Genomic DNA, 18,268 nt, shown 5'->3' on the forward strand with positions numbered 1-18,268 from the left:
GCGGCGATCATATGACATCAAATAAATGGTTAAACGTGTCCCCAGTGAAAAAACATATCAGTGTTTAGCATCAGAGGTGACTGGCGTGTAGATGAGATGCGAGTCGCATGTTTTTGTCGCAGCTCAGGCTGTTAGAAATCCTCAGCGTATGATCCACTCTCTTCTAAACACATCTAAAGTGTTGGCCTGTAAGGTAAGGCCCTCTTCTCCGCTGTCATATTGAGGGTTATTTACTAAAGGCAAATCCACTTTGCACTACAAGTGCAAACTACAAGTGCAAAGTGCACTTGAAATTGCACTGAAAGTGCACTTGGAAGTAAAGTCGCTGTAGATCCGAGGGGGACAAGCAAGGAAAATAAAAAACAGCAATTTAGCTTGCACATGATTGGATGATAAAATCAGCAGAGCTTCCACTTCTTTCAGATCTACTCCTCAGATCTCCCCCTTAGATTTAGAGCAACTGCACTTCCAAGTGCAATTTCAGGGCACTTTGCACTTGTAGTTTGCACTTGTAGTGCAAAGTGGATTTGCCTTTTGTAAATAACCCCCACTATCTCTTCTTTCCTGGAGTTTGGAACTCACACTCCTGATTATTTTACTGAATGCAGGTTCACACTGAACAGGGGTTCACACTGAACGCGGGTTCACACTGAACGCGGGTTATTATTATTATCGATTTATATAGCGCCAACAGTTTACGCAGCGCTTTACAATGTATAGAGGGGACAACACAATTACAGTACAATACAAAAGGTACAGGAGGGTTCACACTTAATGCGGGTTTGAAATGGAGTCCATTTCAAACCTGCATTTGAGCGCGGGTTCATACACAGATGTCTATTGAATTGCCCCCAGAAGTCACCAAAAGTAGTGCAGGAACCACTTCTGGGAATTGGTGCGGCGCTGGCACCGCAGAGTCATCATCGCACCAATTCGGACGATGCCATCACTGGCAATAGGCTACGATTTGGCATGCAATTTGACATGCCAGATCGGCCCGGAGCTTAGGGCTCATGCACACCGCAGCTCAAAAAGCGTCTCCTACGGGCTTTTGAGCTCTCATTTTTTTTTTTCTGCCTGGAACCCCCCCCCCCCCCCCCTGTAACGATATCGTGTCCGAGACAGGAGATATTGTAACTAGTTTACATGTTGTTTGGGAAGCAGCCATGACCTTAGAATAAACTGAACTCCCCCCTCCTTGTCTTAGGAATCCAAAGCTTTTAAAATTTTCAAAAGGAAAGAAAGGTTATCTCGGCAGAGGAAGCAGAACCAGGCTAGGTCAATAAACAAGGCTCAAGTTGCCTGGCAAGATATTCAGGCCTGTCGTAAAACTGTCACCCTCTCCATTCAGAGAACCAACAGATACCCGTCGTAAATACTTCAAACCACATAGAGTGCAGACAGATTAGCAAAGTTTTGAAACTTCAACATTTTTTATAACTTCTAAAGTAATCATAGCACAGCCATAATATGGATATATTTAGTTTCCTCAGATAATTCCTAACATTTCAAGTCCAGACACCCCTATGTCAGGTCATATGGGAAGACACTGGGACCCCTTACTCCTCCTAGGTAACCCTGAAATGGGAAACCTGTCATGTGTGGACTTGTTTTGAAGCAAATATCACGCCGATCAATAAAATGGATATCTGCAGTCTATAAACAGTAGAGAGTCAGAGATATGAATATGTATCACAAAGTGTACCTGGGACAGGGTCATGAGTGTAGACACCTCCCAGCAACCAACCCCGAAACAAGATGACCAGATGATTGGTCACTGGTCGCTGTCAACACCCCCTTTGATTTGACAGAAAAGAGGAGAGGCCAAGGCAATGGTCAGTTCTCCTTTTACCATCCAAGCAGGAAGATCTGCCAACCGATTACCTTTGCTCATCGATCGAACTCTGATCAACCCTCGGACATTAATTGCAAGTATTCTTCCTTCCCAATTCTACCTTATTTCTTTGTGGCTGTATATTGTCTTTATTTTTTTGAAACATCCTTTTTCTGTAAATGTTTTATTCGCACCAACCTTGACCTTTTCATAATAAACCCTTATGTTGAAAAGTGTTAACCTTGTCTTTAACCACTTGAGACCCTCGCTATAGCCGAATGATGGCTACAGCGCAGATCTCCTTTGCCGGGACTACATCTATTGACGTCGTCCCGTGCACGAGCGGCCTGCGCGGTGCGCTCTGTGATTGGCGAGTCTACGAGACTCGCCTGATCACCGATCCGAGCAAGGGGTCGATCCCGACCCCTTATCACGTGATCAGCTGTCAGCCAATGACAGCTGATCATGTGATATAACGGAGCCGGTAATCGGCTGTTAGCGCGAGGAGAAAAAAAGAGCCGATCACCGGCGGCCGTGATCGGGACATCAGTCCCGATCACGGCCAGCCCTGCCAGTGCCCACCTGCCCCCTCATCACTAAACATCATTAAAAAATAAGTGCCCCCTGTCAGTGCCACCCAGCAGTGCCCACAGTGCCACCCAGCAGTGCCCACAATCTGCCTCAACAAAGGTGCTGCACCCCAGTGCCACATATCCGTGCCCATCAGTATCATCTACCAGTGCCCAGCAGTGCCGCCCATCAGTGCCCAGCAGTGCCACCTATCAGAGCCACCTATCAGTGCCACCTATCAGTGCCCATCAGTCCCATCTATCAGTGGTACCTATCAGTGCCCCTTAGTGCCACCCATCCGTGCCACCCATCTGTGCCACCCATCTGTGCCATCTTATCTGTGCCCATCTTTGCCCATCAGTGCCGCCTTATCTGTGCCCATCGGTGCCGCCTTATCTGTGCCTATCAGTGCCCACCAGTGCAGCCTATCAGTGCCCACCAGTGCAGCCTATCAGTGCCGCCTCATCAGCGCACTTCAATGAAGGAGAAAAATGACCTGTTTGCAAAATTTTATAACAAACTATTAAACATGATTTATTTATTTTTTTTTGCATCTTTTTTTGTTTGTTTAGCAAAAAATAAAACTCCCAGCTGTAATTAAATACCACCAAAAGAAAGCTCTATTTGTGGGAAAAAAATGATAAAAATTTCATTTGGGTACAGTGTTGTATGGCTGCGCAATTGTCATTCAAAGTGCGTCAGCGCTTAAAAACTGAAAATTGGTCTGGGCAGGAGGGGGGTTTAAGTGCCCAGTAAGCAAGTGGTTAAAGCTCTTGATGCAAACTATAAACGAACCTGTCTCTTAAAAGGGCGCTACTGTGGTAGAATAAGGCACTGAGCAGACCTGTCTGTGGTGGCAGTGTGTGTGTTGCAGGCGCTTATTCTAAACTTATAATTGGTATTGCTAAAATTACGAGCCCCCCCCCCCCCCCCCCCCCCCGGCTCTGTCTTTTAAACGGGGGTGGTGGCAGTTAAAGGGTTAATTGTGTAATTAGCCCAGTTACAATTGCTCTCAGGGCTGCCCGCACCTAGATTGTGGTCCCGCAAGCTGGAAAATCTTTGTGCTGGGTGCAGCTGAGTGTGGCATTGTTACGTAAGTGACAGCGTGGTGTGAGGTTGGCTGGTCCTTTGTCGACCAGTTAGCGAGGAGGGCAGGGATCTGACACCTGCGTTTGTCACCCCCCCCCCCCCCCCCTCCCTCCATGTTGGGTTATTTACTAAAGGAAAATCCACTTTTCACTGCAAGTGCACTTGGAAGTAAAGTCACTGTAGATCCGAGGGGGACATGCAACTTGCACGTGATTGGATGATAAAATCAGCAGAGCTTCCCCTCTTTTCAGATCTACCGGTTTAGCACGACTGCACTTCCAAGTGCACTTGTAGTGCAAAGTGGATTTTCCTTTCGTAAATAAACCCCCACTCTGTCCATGCACACTTTGGCTTTTTTCAGGAGTTTACAGGCGCATGCTCTTAAAGTGATTGTAAACCCTTACAAACCACTTTGACCTACAGGTAAGCCTAGATTAAGGGCTTACCTGTAGGTCCAAGAAATATCTCCTAAACCTACACGGTTTATGAGATATTTACCTGAAGACAGCCACCGCTGTCTATGGCGCATGCACCGTAGACTGCGGCGCGCAGGCGCACTGGGTAAGCCGCAGATCGCGGCGATATGCCGCAAGTGTCGGCTCCCGTGCGCATGCGCGGGAGTGACGTCATCGCTGCTCCGGCGAATAACAGCGCCGGAGCAGCGAGACCCACCAAGAAGATGGATGCTCGGAACTACAGAGGACAGCGGTGACTTCGCTGGCTCCTGTGTCAGGTAAGTGACACATAATGGACTACTGTGCGATGCGATGCGATGCGATGCATAGTAGTCCATTATGCTTTACCTTTGCAGGGAATCAAAGAGGAAGTAAACTGTAGTCTGACACATCCATCTTCTCGGTGGGTCTCGCTGCTCCGCCGCTGTCATTCAGCGAAGCCGCGATGACGTCACTCCCGCGCATGCGCACGGGAGCCAGCACTCGCGGCATATCGCCGTTGACCGCAACGCGCTCAGTGCGCCTGCGCGCCGCTATCTACGGCGCATGCGCCCTAGACAGCGGTGCCTGTCTTTCGGCAAACATCTCCTAAACCGTATAGGTTTAGGAGATATTTCTTGGACCTACAGGTAAGCCTTAATCTAGGCTTACCTGTAGGTCAAAGTGGGTTGTAAGGGTTTACAACCACTTTAAAGGAGAAGTGTGGATGTGGAGAGAGGAGGTGTAAAGGGACCCTTACGTGTGTTATGAGTGTATCCTGGCCATAAGTGGCCCCGCAAAGGTGCAAAGAAAGAGAAGGAGGAGTGCGGATCCAGAAAGAGGAGTCTTAAAGGGACCCTCATCTATACGCGTTTGTCTCCTTGCCTTAAGGTAAGGGGCCCTTGTGTACTTGAGTGTTGGGACGCAGTGGAGGGAACACTGGGAAGTGGTCACTGGATGTGCATGCACGCCGCCTGTCACAGAAAAGCACTTGCACTTTTTGAGAGACTGTTTTCTCTGTTCTTATTGCACTGAAACTTTTTGTTACCCCAGGGAAATCCCCACATATACCTTGAGAGTTCGATTAGCTCTATAGCAGTGATGGCGAACCTTGGCACCCCAGATGTTTTGGAACTACATTTCCCATGATGCTCCACTACACCGCAGAGTGCCAGAGCATCATGGGAAATGTAGTTCCAAAACATCTGGGGTGCCAAGGTTCGCCATCACTGCTCTATAGTGTTGTTTACTAATTTAATCCATAGGTCATTTAGTGCATTTATCTTGCTGTGTCTACAATTAGCTCTGTAGTGTGTTTACTAAATTCAATCTATAGACTCTCCAGTGCACTCATCAATTTCCAATAACTCGTTAATTTTGTGGTGTATTTAATGTATAGACTTTTTAGTGCACATATTTATTTCGAATTTATTTATTGACTTTGATGAATTAATTTTTATTTATATTTGGGATGTTTTACATATCCCTGAAGATTTTATCTTGTGGTTTATTATGTGTATAATATTGTTTGCACCTATTTATTGAGCACTTAGCACTTTTTTTCAAGATATTTCAGGTTAAAGCGGAGGTCCATCCTAAAGTGGACCTTCCGCTCATCAGAACCCTCCCCCCCTCCGGCGCCACAATTGGCACCTTTCAGGGGGGAGGGGGGTGCAGATACCTGTACAGTACAGGTATCTGCACCCACTTCCGGGATAGCTCTCTGCGGAAAGGGGCGTAGATTACGCCCCTTTCCGCAAGTGCCCCGCTGCCTGCTGGGAAACACACAGATCCCAGAGGCAGCGGGGACCGTCCTTATTGCACAGCGCGACTCGCGCATGCGCAGTAGGGAACCAGGAAATGAAGCCGAAAGGCTCCATTTCCTGATTCCCATACCCAAGATGGCGGCGGCAGCACCCGAGAGACGATCTAGAGATCGGCTTCGGGTGCCGACATCGCGGGCGCGCTGGACAGGTAAGTGTCACTATTTTAAAAGTCAGCAGCTGCAGTATTTGTAGCTGCTGGCTTTTAAAAAAAAAAAAAAAAACGCGGAGTCCCGGCGGACTAAATCTATGCGCACAGACTGTCTCTGTAGTGCGTTTATTTATTTTTTTCACTTTTCCTTTAATTTGGCATCATAGTAGATTATAATCTTATATCTTGATATAAAATAGTCAACACCATTATAGTTTTGTATATATATGCACAACACCGGTGGGTGTTAGCACCCCTGTAGTACGTTTACAGATCGTCACTGTGCTGGGCAGGAAGGGGGGTAAAAGTGAAACGGTAAAAGTGAAAGACAAACGGTTAAATCTCCTCTTCTGCTCCATGATTCTTATCAGTTTGGTTGCCCTTCTCTGCACTTTCTCTAGTTCTCTGATATTATTTTTGTGAACTGGTGATCAAAACTGAACTGCATATTCCAGATGAGGTCTTACTAATGATTTGTACAGAGGGCCAAATGACTGTGTGTCTATGGAGTCCATACGTCTTTTAATAAAAGAGAGTATTTTTCTAGCTTTAGAAACTACAGCTTGGCATTGCTATTATCAAATCTATGATCTACCAGAACACCCAGATCCTTCTCCACCACTGACTCCCCCGGCTGTTCTCCTCCTAGTGTATATGATGTGCGCACATGTTTAGCCACTTCAATACCGCCATAGTAAAAATATGGCCTTGTAGTGAAATGGTGATAGCGGGATCATGGTTGAGGCTACAACCATGTTCCTGGTATAAAATGCCAGTATAAAGGAATAGTAGCATTAGGGCTGCAACGATTAATCAATATTATCGATAATAATCGAAAATGAAAATCGCTGTCAACGATTTTCATTATCGATTAGTTGGTCCGCACCTTCCTCTCTGTCCGTCCGTTAAATAAATCCTCCTCCTGTCTGTGTACAAGGCGCCGCCGTATGTTACGAGGCACGTCCGCCCCTCTCCTCCTCGCCCCTCCTCCTCGCCTCTCCTCCTCGCCTCTCCTCTGACGTCAGCTCCCAACTGATCTTCTCAGCCCCTCGAGGGAACAGAGGCGAGAAGCAGCCGTGAGGGGTGCCGAGCTGGCGAGCTGCACACTGACTGTGAAAGGTAGTGGCTAATATGACAGTAAGATAAAACATACACAGTACATGAATTTTTATGACAAGTACCCCATGCTAACACTCCTAAGTATTGCTGGGGGGGGGGTACCCCATCATTGGTGTTTCTGGGGGGTGGGTTGAATAGTAGTGCCCCATCATTGGTTTTCCTAGGAGGGGGAGAATATTGTCCCATTGGTGTTCCTGGGAAGGGAATAGTGCCCCATCATTGGTGTTTATGTGATGAATAATGCCCCATCATTGGTGGTCCCGGGAGGAATAATGCCCCATCATTGGTGTTCCTGTGAGGAATAGTGCCCCATCATTGGTGGTCCCGGGAGGAATAGTGCCCCATCATTGGTGTTCCTGTGAGGAATAGTGCCCCATCATTGGTGGTCCCGGGAGGAATAGTGCCCCATCATTGGTGTTTATGTGATGAATAGTGTCCCATCATTGGTGTTCCTGTGAGGAATAGTGCCCCATCATTGGTGTTTCCGGGAGGAATAGTGCCCCATCATTGGTGTTCCCGGGAGGAATAGTACCTCATCATTGGTGTTTCCGGGAGGAATTGGTGTTTCCAGGAGGAATAGTGCCCCATCATTGGTGTTCCCGGGAGGAATAGTACCTCATCATTGGTGTTTCCGGGAGGAATAGTGCCCCATCATTGGTGTTTCCGGGAGGAATAGTGCCCCATCATTGGTGTTTCCGGGAGGAATAGTGCCCCTTCATTGGTGTTCCTGGGAGGAATAGTGCCCCTTCATTGGTGTTTTATTCTGCAGTTTGAGTGTAACACTCAATTTTTTCATTATTACTTTTAAATAAATGGAGCCATAAGTAGCGTTAAAAAAAAAAGCACTTGTGGCTTTAAAGCGGAGTTCTGTGCAAAAGTGGACTTCCGCTTTAAGCACGCCTCGCACCCTTACGTGCCACATTTGGCATGTCATTTTTTGGGGGGGGGGGGGGGGTAGGTGGGAATGGGTACCTACTTGTCCCACTTCCTTGTTCTGTCTTCAGGCCGCCTAGGCGACCCCTCCTCTCCCCCTAGGCGGGCCCTCCCTCTAGGCAATCTTCTTGGACACATCACAGGTCCCAGAAGATTGCCTGTCCAATCGGAGAGCGCAGTGCTTGCCTGGCTGTGAAGCCATAAGGTGTCACTGCCGGGTGCCCACAGTTGCTATGACGGCACCACGAAGAGGAGCGGGGCTTCGGGCGCCCGCATCGCTGGAACAGGTGAGTGGCTGTTTATTAAAAGTCAGCAGTTATACTTTTTGGAGCTGCTGACTTTTAATAAATTGAAAAAAGCCCGGAAATCCGCTTTAACTAATCTTTATTTTATTTCTATTTTTTTTTAGAATTCTCCTTTAAGGGGGTGTGGCAAGGGGTGTGTCCTATGTCGACACACTTTTGCTGATAGGTGTCCCTCATTCCCAGCTCAAAAAGCTGAGAGGTCTGCAATGGTCATGTGATTGCACAATCCTTCCCGCCCCGCGGGCATACAGATCCTGTTAAATAGACACCAGGCTGGGTGGCTAGGGGTTCAGAACCTAAGAAAACCAATCCTGGGCTCAATGTGACAGTTTTTCAATTCTGGTCTTTCTGTACCTTAAAAAAATATACAAATGTGAATAACTTTATGTTTGTTGCTGATAATTATTATTATTATTTTTTTTGTGTTTGGAATTGAATCATACATATTTGTGGGGGGGGGGGGGGGGGGTATAGATTGGTGGACACAAGGGTGTCCTGAATGCTTGTTAGGGCCGGTTCACACTGCGAGCCGCGGCGAGGCGTCTCCGACTTCCTCGCCGCGACTTGCAGGGGGGGTCAGGGGCGACTTGCAGAGGACTTCTGCATAGAAGTCAATGCAAGTCGCCCCCGAAGTCGCCCCGAAGTAGTACAGGAACCTTTTTTCTGAGTCGGAGCGACTCGAGTCGCTCCTCTCAGAACGGTTCCATTGTACTCAATGGGGACGACTTGCGGGAGCGAGGCGAGGCGAGCCGTGTCGCCTCGCCTCGCGCCGCAGTGTGAACCGGCCCTTATTGTGTTTCTGTCATGATTCTGATGCAGTGCTGCTGCGAGAACTGGTGTGTCTGGCTGATGTGATTAAAGGTTTTCCAAGCAGGAACAACACTCATTACGCTTTCAGCTTGCGTACTCGTCCTGCCTACTACCATATATCATTTGTGGAAGAGCGTGCAGCATGCCCTACATACTCTTCTAGAGTTCACCGCTAATACAGTCATGCTGTATTCACAAGAGCCAAATGCATTTTCTTCCTACAGGCATTTACAAATTTCATTTTAGCTTTCTTTTATATAGCCGTAGGAAAGCTACTTATGATCTTTAACCACTTGACCACTCGGCAATTAAAGTGGTTGTAAACCCTTACAAACCACTTTGACCTACAGGTAAACCTAGATTAAGGCTTACCTGTAGGTCCAAAAAATATCTCCTAAACCTATACGGTTTAGGAGATATTTACAAAAAGACAGCCACCGCTGTCTACGGAGACAGCGGCGCGCAGGCGCACAGGGCAGGCCGCAGATCGCGGCGATATGCCGCGAGTGCCGGCTCCCGTGCGCATGCACGGGAGTGACGTCATCGCTGCTCCGGCGAATCACAGCGCTGGAACAGCGAGACCCGGAAGTCACTCCGGGATCCATGGCAGCGGCGGACATGAAGACGGAGGACCGCTTCGGGGGCTTCGTTCTCAGGAAAGTTATTCATAATGAGCTAGTATGCTATGCATACTAGCACATTATGCCTTTGTCGTGCAGGTTGCTTTTTTTTTTTTTTTCCCAGATGGGTTTACAACCTCTTTAAAGTGGTTGTAAACCCTTACAAACCATTTTGACCTACAGGTTAGCCTAGATTAAGGCTTACCTGTAGGTCCAAGAAATATCTCCCAAACCTATACGGTTTAGGAGATATTTGCTCGAAGACTGGCACCGCTGTCTACGGCGCATGCGCCGTAGACAGCGGCGCGCAGGCGCACTGAGTGTGGCATCCTCGATAACGAAGATGCCGCGCAATGCCGCGCGTCTCGGCTCCCGTGCGCATGCGCGGGAGTGACGTCATCACGGCTTCACCGAATGACAGCGGCGGAGCTGCGAGGCCCACAGAGAAGATGGATGCGGCGGACTACAGGGGACAGCGGTGACTTCGCTGGCTCCTGTGTCAGGTAAGTGACACATAATTGAGTAGTATGCGATGCATAGTAGTCCATTATGCTTTACCTTTGCAGGGAATGAAAGAGGAAGTAAACTCATCAGGGTTTACTTCCTCTTTAAACCCTCTTCCTAACAAGACCAATTTTCAGCTTTCGGTGCTTTCACCCTTTGAATGACAATTACTCAGTCATGCAACACTGTACCCATATAAAATTGTTCTTTTTTTTTTCCCACACAAATAGAGCTTTCTTTTGGGGGTATTTAATCACCGCTGGGTTTTTTTTTATTTTTGGGGTTTAAATGAAAAAAAGATCAAAAATTTGGTAAAAAATAAATACATTTTTCTTTGTTTTTGTTATACAATTTTGAAAATTAGTATTTTTTCTTCATAAATTTTGGCCAAATTTTATACCGCTACATATCTTTGGTAAAAATAACCCAAATTGGTGTTTATTATTTGGTCTTTGTGAAAGTTATAGAGCCCACAAGCTATGGTGCCAATCTCTGAAAATTGATCACATCTCATTTCTTGAGACCCTAACAAGCCAGGGCAGTACAAATACCCCCAAATGACCCCTTTTTGGAAATTAGACATTCAAAGGTATTTAGAAAGAGGCATGGTGAGTTTTTTGATGTTGTATTTTTTCCTCCACAATTCTTTGCAATATCAAGATTTTTCTTTTCCTTTTTTTTCCTTTTTTTCACCAAATTGTTATATTAGCAGGCTATTTCTCACACACAGTATATGCATACAAATTACGCCCCAAAATACATTCTACTATTCCTCCTGAGTATGGCGATACCACAAGTGTGAGACTTTTACACACCGTGGTCACATACAGAGGCCCAACATGCAAGGAGCACCATCAGGTGTTTTTGGAGCATAAATTACACATATCATTTCTTGACTACCTCTAAAGCCCCGTACACACGTTAAGAAATTCTGCCAGCAAAAGTCAGATGTGAGCTTTTGGTCAGAAATTCCGACCGTCTGTATGCTCCATCAGACTTTTGCTGGCAGAATTCCAGCCAGCAAAAAATTGAGAGCAGGGTCTCTATTTTTTTGGTCGGAAAAAGTTCAGATCGGAAATTCGTCTGTACAAATTCCGACGCGCAAAATTCCTACACATGCTCAGAAACAATTCGACACATGCTCGGAAGCATTGAACTTCATTTTCTCAGCTCGTCGTAGTGTTGTACCTCACCACGTTCTTGGCGTTTGAAAGTTGTGTATGCAAGCCAAGCTTGAGCGGAATTCTGTCCGTGTACAGGGCATTACGCTTTTGAAGGCCCTGGAGCACCAGGACAATAAAAACACCCATAAAATGACCCCATTATTTAAAGTGGAGGGCCACCCTAAAAAAAAAAAAAAAAGAAAGAAAAGAGCATTAATATTATAAAAGAAATGTAAAAAAAAAAAAATTAGAAAAAATTCAGATTTTTTGAAAAAAAAAGTCTTTTTGACCCCAGATCTCATAATTAAGAGGACCTGTCATGCTTTTTTCTATTGCAAGGGATTTTTATATTCCTTGTAATAGGAATAAAAGTGACACCATTTTTTTTTAAAAGAACAGTGAAAAAATTTAAAATTTAAAGTTAAAATAAATAAGAAAAAAATAAATAAGTCCGCCGAGCTTGCATGCAGAAGCGAATGCATACGTAAGTAGCGCCCGCATATGAAATCGGTGTTCAAATCACACATGTGAGGTATCGCCGCGATCGGTAGAGTGAGAGCAATAATTCTAACCCTAGACCTCCTCTGTAACTCAAAGCATGCAACCGGTAGAATTTTTTTAAACATCGCCTATGGAGATTTTAAAGGGTAAAAGTTTGTTGCCATTCCACAAGCAGACGCAATTTTGAAGCATGACATGTTGGGTATCAATTTACTCGGCGTAACATTATCTTTCACAATATAAAAAAAATTGGGCAAACTTTACTGTTGCCTTATTTTTTAATTAAAAAAAGTATTTTTTCCCCCAAAAAATACGCTTGTAAGACCGCTGCGCAAATATGGTGTAACAGAAAGTATTGCAACGACTGCCATTTTATTCTCTAGGGTGTTGGAATAAAAAATATATAGAATGTTTGGGGGTTCTAAGTAAAGGGAAGGAAAACAGGCAGGGGAAGCTCCATTAGCATAGGTGGTTGTCTTGTCATAACAACGGCCACCACAAGAGGGCACAATATTCAAGAAGGAACCATAGGACTGCAGAAGGCCGCAAAGCCGAGGCTTCAATTACCGGCGTGGCCCAACGCGATCGCGCCGGGGGGGGGGGGGGTTGGGGGTGTCTCACGGAGATACCCCAGCTATGCCGCGCCAGGTTGCTAATTCTAGTTGCAAATGCGACCTAGCGCCCGGGGGGTTTGTCGAGCCCTGCTGTCGGTAAAATTAATATCTCCTAAACCTGCACGGTTTAGAATATATTTACCCTGCATGCAGCCGCTCACATCAGCGGCACATACGCAGTGAAGGTCCAGCGTATCGTGCCACTCCAGCACGCATGCCACTCACAGTGCTGGAGCCACAAATCCAGAAGAAACGCCCGGGGGAAAATGTCAGCTCCCTCAGCGTTGACCAGGATGTGATGCGGGGGCTTCATTCTAAGGTATTTCATAATGAGCAAGTATGTGGTGCATGGCAGCTCCCTAGGGCCTTGACTCTATAAGGGCCCCCACTTTCTAACACTGTGGCTGCAGTACAGTGTGGTGGAAGGGTAGCTCACCCACTGTATCTTATCAGATTGGCAGTGGGTGTCAGGCTGGAGTTCAGTGATGTTTAGCAAATGGCAATGTACGTTGTGGAAAAATAAAAGTGACGTGGGGAGCTCTCATACGCCTGCCCCTATTTCTCCCAGCAGTTCCCCCCATTTCCCAGTAAAACCCCTCCTCTCCTCTATTCAGCTTACCACCTGACCTCAGATACAGTGGCGCTCAGCAACATCAGGGTTAGTCCTCCAGAAAATAAATCAAACGAAATCAAAGATGGCCTCAGAAGTCTATGGACACACACAGCCTGGCCCGGCAGTGCGCCCACATGTGGCTAGTTCATATTAAAAAAAGGTAAGCCAGTCCACACTGTCAGGGGACAGACAGATTCACTAATCAATAACTAACCCTCTTGCACTGAAGGCCCTCTTGGGGAGCAAACTTGTAGCAGGGCAAGCCAGCATCTCCAGCACATGCTGGTCCAGCCTGGACACCCAATAGTCCATGGGGTCCTGTTTTGCTTTCCTTGTTTTTGCCCACCCCTCTGTTTCATTGCTTGGGGATGTCAAAGCGTCTATGAATATCTAGCCTGTGTCCTGTACTGTACGATTAAGATAAAAAAAAAAAAAATTGATATACCTATAAATTCCATAGCTTGAAGCACAGTACAGGACACAGTCCAGCCTCCCCTCTGTTCTTGTGTTTCTCTGCATTGCTTGGTAAAAATACGGTGCACTTGCAGAATGGGGTAGTGTTATAGGAGAACAGAGTCTTGGGGGACCCCCACAAAAAGAGGCAATGGAGAGGAGGAGACAGAGTTGTAGGTGACACTGAAAGCGGGATTCCACCCTAAAGTGGAACCTCCGCTGATCGGATCCCTCCCCCCCTCCGGTGTCACAATTGACACCTTTCAGGGGGGAGGGGGGTGGAGATACCTGTCAAAGACAGGTATTTTCACCCACTTCCGGGCATAGACTCCCGTGGGAGTCTACGCCATTTCCTGCCCTGCCGCGCTGTCTGCTGGGACACACACGGGTCCCAGTGACAGCGCGGAGATTTCCTATTGCGCGGCGCGGCTCGCGCATGCGCAGTAGGGAACCGGGAAGTGAAGCCGATTCGCTTCACTTCCTGATTCCCTCACCTAGAATGGTGGCGACAGCAGCCGAGAGCCGAGCGATCGATCGGCCTCGGCTGCCGGCATCGCTGGAACCCGGGACAGGTGAGTGTCCATTTATTAAAAGTCAGCAGCTGTAGTATTTATAGCTGCTGGCTTTTAATATTTTTTTTTTTTGGTGGAATCCCTCTTGAAGGAGCGCTCTGATAAATAGGCAGAGAACCAGGATAGAGCAGAATCTCGGAGGCCAAGGGAATGTAGTTTTATTGAGGAGGAGCAGGTGGACATCAGTATCAAAGGCAGCAGAGAGGTCAAGTAGTAGGAGTATGGAGTATTGGCTGTTGGTTTTAGCAGTTAGTAAATCGTTGGTGAGATTTAGTAAGGCAGTTTCCGTGGAGTGCTGCAAGCGAAAGCCAGACTGTAATAGGTCAAGAAGGTTATTTTCACTGAGATAGGAGCTAAGACGGTTGTAGACTAAGCGTTCTAGAAGTTTAGAGGTGAATGGGAGCAATGAGATGGGTCTTAGCCCTTGTACACACGGTCGGACATTCCGACAACCAAGTGTGAAAGAGGCATTAGAGCCTATGACTCTAATCAGGTGCTTCAATAAAACACCCCCTGTCCTGAAAGGGGGCGGACGCATGAATAAGGGGTGGCTGCGGCGGCTGCGGCGGCCATGGATAGATTCATGCTATTCATGAATCTATTTATTGACCATATAGGGGGTGGGTGGATAGAGGGAGTGGCACCCGTGCACCCTTAATGGGCGGGCTGCCCCTGGTTCCTGCCTAAGTGAACTTTAAGTACATCTTGCCACCATGCCAATTAATGCAGAAGGAAGATGGATCCAGGCCCCAAATTCTCCATGTAAATTCTAGCAGCCGCTCTTTACTGAGCCCAGAAAATATATGAATGGCCCACAATCCATACCATAAGCCGATTACCTGTAACAAAACAATAAATTAATAAGGGCGAATATACAGTTCATAAGTTTGAATTCCATCTTCCTATTTTTTTTAATGTTGCTTGCTTCTAGACCAATTTGAGCAGCCTCTGTAGCTGCTCCGATTTGAAAAGTATGAGTTGTTTTCCTTAAGTGGCTCAAATTTAAATAGGAAAAACATCTTTTCAAAACAATCGATAACCTGTTAATGGCAAACCATCACTGTGAATAAACAAAAATTTACAAAAAGCCCTGACTGGACATATATTAGCATCTTGGCACTTTTTAAGGGTCCTTTCACACGGGGCGGATCAGTGATGATCCGCCCCGAGGATATCCGCTTGCTCAGCGGGGATCGCTCTGTCGATCCCCGCTGAGCAGGCAGAGGACGGGTCCGTCTCTGCACACTGTGCAGGGACGGACCTCTCAGAGCGCCGCTCTCCCCTATGGGGGATCGGATGACGACGGACGGCAGTCAGATGTCAGCGGACATGTCACCGCTGACATCCAAAGCTCCATAGACCTCTATGGAGCATCCATTCAGGTCCACCTGAAAAACTGACAGGCGGACCTGAATGGATCGACCATGTGAAAGAGGCCTTAAGGAGATCCAGGACCCAATACCCAAAGGATCAATTTTACAAAATTGCATAAAAAATGCTCAAACTGTCCTCAAGCATATAAACATTATATAATAAAATACCTGACTTTTTTGCCTTAGATAGCGGTAATAATTCTGAGACTCTGAATGCCGCAAAAAAGTGCAAAAACTGAATTAAAAAGAATGGCTTCATACCTGGATGAGCACACCAAATATGTAGCAATAGATAGTCTTGATAATAGGGCTGGGGTAATAGGACACCTATCATCACAACTTACACTAACTTCTTATACCCTTTCAAAGCCTGCCTAACTGAAAAAAAAACCAATAAACTTCGGCATGATGGTAAATTCTATAGACGCAAGAAAAAGGAAATACCAGATGAAATTTTGCTAATATGTGCCTATGAATTCTTCTTTTCTGTTAAAGAGTGAAGGAATAGCAACACTAAATGTTCTGAAATTGCAGAAATGTTAGTTTGTAATGAATACAGAAAAGCTGACCACAAGAGCCATGCAGAAGTATAACTTTTCCAAGTAGAAGTAGCCACGGAATGTTGAATGTACTTAAAAAATAAATCAGATCCTATAAATGGGCAGGGCAATAGTTTCTAGGTAGATCTACCTCTGGCATCAGTGAGAAAAAATTTGTCCATCTGCAGGTGAGAGCGAGTCGGCTATTACGTTAAACTTACCTGGAATATACTTAGCCTTTATCTAGATGTTCCTCTTCGGACATAGAAAAACCAAATAACGCAAGCAAGATACTACCTTAGGAGACTTGGGAGTAAGACAATTGACAACAAAAGCCACTCCTTGGTTATCAGTACTCAGTAATATTCTCTTATTTGCAAAATAAGAACCCCAGATTTCAACTGAAACAATAATCGGGAATATCTCCAATAACACTATATTTTTGCAAAAAAAATTGATAAACCACCTAGATGGCCAGGCTGCTGCACACCAATGGCTTCTCCAAATTTTCCCAAACCCAACTGATCCTGCTGCGTCAGTTGCTAGGCTAAGTTATTTTATCCATAATAAAGTTCTGCTGCCACAACGTTTTTCCATTAAAATGCTCACGAAATTGTAACCATACCGATGTTGGCCCAATATGTGAAGTTCTCCAGACCTCAAATAGAAACATATAGTCTTCTGGAGAAGATCCTTCCCATTTGAGGCACTTTTGATGCAAATGCTAACTGACCCAATAGAGCAGGGGTGCCCAACCAGTGGCCCGGGGGCCACATGTGGCCCGCGGAGCCCTCTGATATGGCCCGCGACCTCCTGCTCTGGGATGGTGGTTTGACAAGCCCAGATCGCAGGTTGCCGACCCACCATCCCACAGCATCAGTGTTGTGAATGAAGCCGGCGGTAGAGAAAGCAAGAAGCTGCAGAGCAGAGCCGTATAAGCCGATGCTTCCTGTATAGCGCCATCTCCTAGCACAATCGATACCAAACGCACTCTGCCTGGGACAGCAACAGCTGGGGAAAACTGAATGGAAGACTGTTATTAAAGGTGTGTTTGTTACTGAAATCAGTGTATATATGGACATATCTGTTCTTCAGTTGTTACTAGGCTGCTGTTAAACTAATCCTGCACATGCGGGTTACCTGCACTGAGCCATAGACTTCTGTTATTACCTGTGGGTTTGGTGCACTTTCAGAAAGTGCACTACACCATCAGGATATGATAGAAGTCTATGGCAAAGTGCAGCTAACCTTCAGGAAAGCCCCAGGTGCAAGTGGCGCATCATTGTCAAAGCAGCCTTAGGACCCAATTGGACTCTCCATTCACCTCTATGTCCATTTACCCCTGCTTACCTTCAATCCGATACGCAAAAAAAAAAAAAAAAAAGGGAAGGGAAGGGGAACCGTCCCCTTCTGTCAGATTGAATTGGAGGGCCCATAGAGTAGCATGGGCTGTGTACATATCCGTTCTGCATATGCAGCGTAGATACAGACCTGTCATCCGCCCATTACACTTATTTTGGCCCGCGACCGGTTACCAGGTCGCTTTGATGGCCCTCGCTCTTCAAAAGGTTGGGCACCCCTGCAATAGAGATTGCATTTCCTTTAGTGTTACTTTTCTCATTCTAATAAATGTTTATAACACTTGAACAAACCTATAAACCTTATTGCTAGGCAATCTAACGTCCATTGCTACTGTATCTAAAGTTATACCTAAAAAACAATGTATGTTGTTGGAAAAAAAAATGTCTTCTCTTCCGCCAAAGGAATACCAAAATAATTACATACTAAAAAGAATGACCGTAGTAAATAAAGCCAATCCTCTGACCCAGCTGAGCCAGAGTATATAGTAAAAGTAGTAGTATATAGAAAATTGGGAAACAGCTACCTTACTTACTACCCATTCTATAAAGGATGAAAATGCTTCAAAATAAAAACAAGAAACTGAGCATCCCATGGCAAATATTTGTCAAAATAAAAATTTCCTTCAAAAAACATACCTAAGGAATTAAAACAACTCAGGTTTAGCGGAAGAAGTCTGAAGGCCGATTTTTATATCAGCCTTGGCCATTAACCTCCCTGGCGGTATGATTATTTCAGATTTTAGGTGCTGAAAGCGGTACAATTATTTTGCATGAAAATTTTGCGTTTTATATTGTAGTCCTGTAATTCTAAAGCCCCATACACACGGTCGGACTTGTACAAACTTTTCCGTGGACTTTTGTACAAAGTGTGTTGTCCACAAGTTTGT

At 45.9% G+C, this 18,268-nt stretch overlaps 1 protein-coding gene across 2 annotated transcripts in view; it reads left to right on the forward strand.

Moving 5' to 3' along the window:
* Positions 1-18,268, forward strand: part of TMEM255A (transmembrane protein 255A) — a 111,823-nt gene that overhangs the window by 963 nt on the left and 92,592 nt on the right. The window lies entirely within an intron of this gene.

The sequence above is a fragment of the Lithobates pipiens genome, unplaced genomic scaffold (assembly GCF_037356315.1).
Source record: "Lithobates pipiens isolate NorthernLeopardFrog02 unplaced genomic scaffold, aLitPip1_a1.2 Scaffold_1, whole genome shotgun sequence".
Lineage (NCBI taxonomy): Eukaryota > Metazoa > Chordata > Amphibia > Anura > Ranidae > Lithobates > Lithobates pipiens.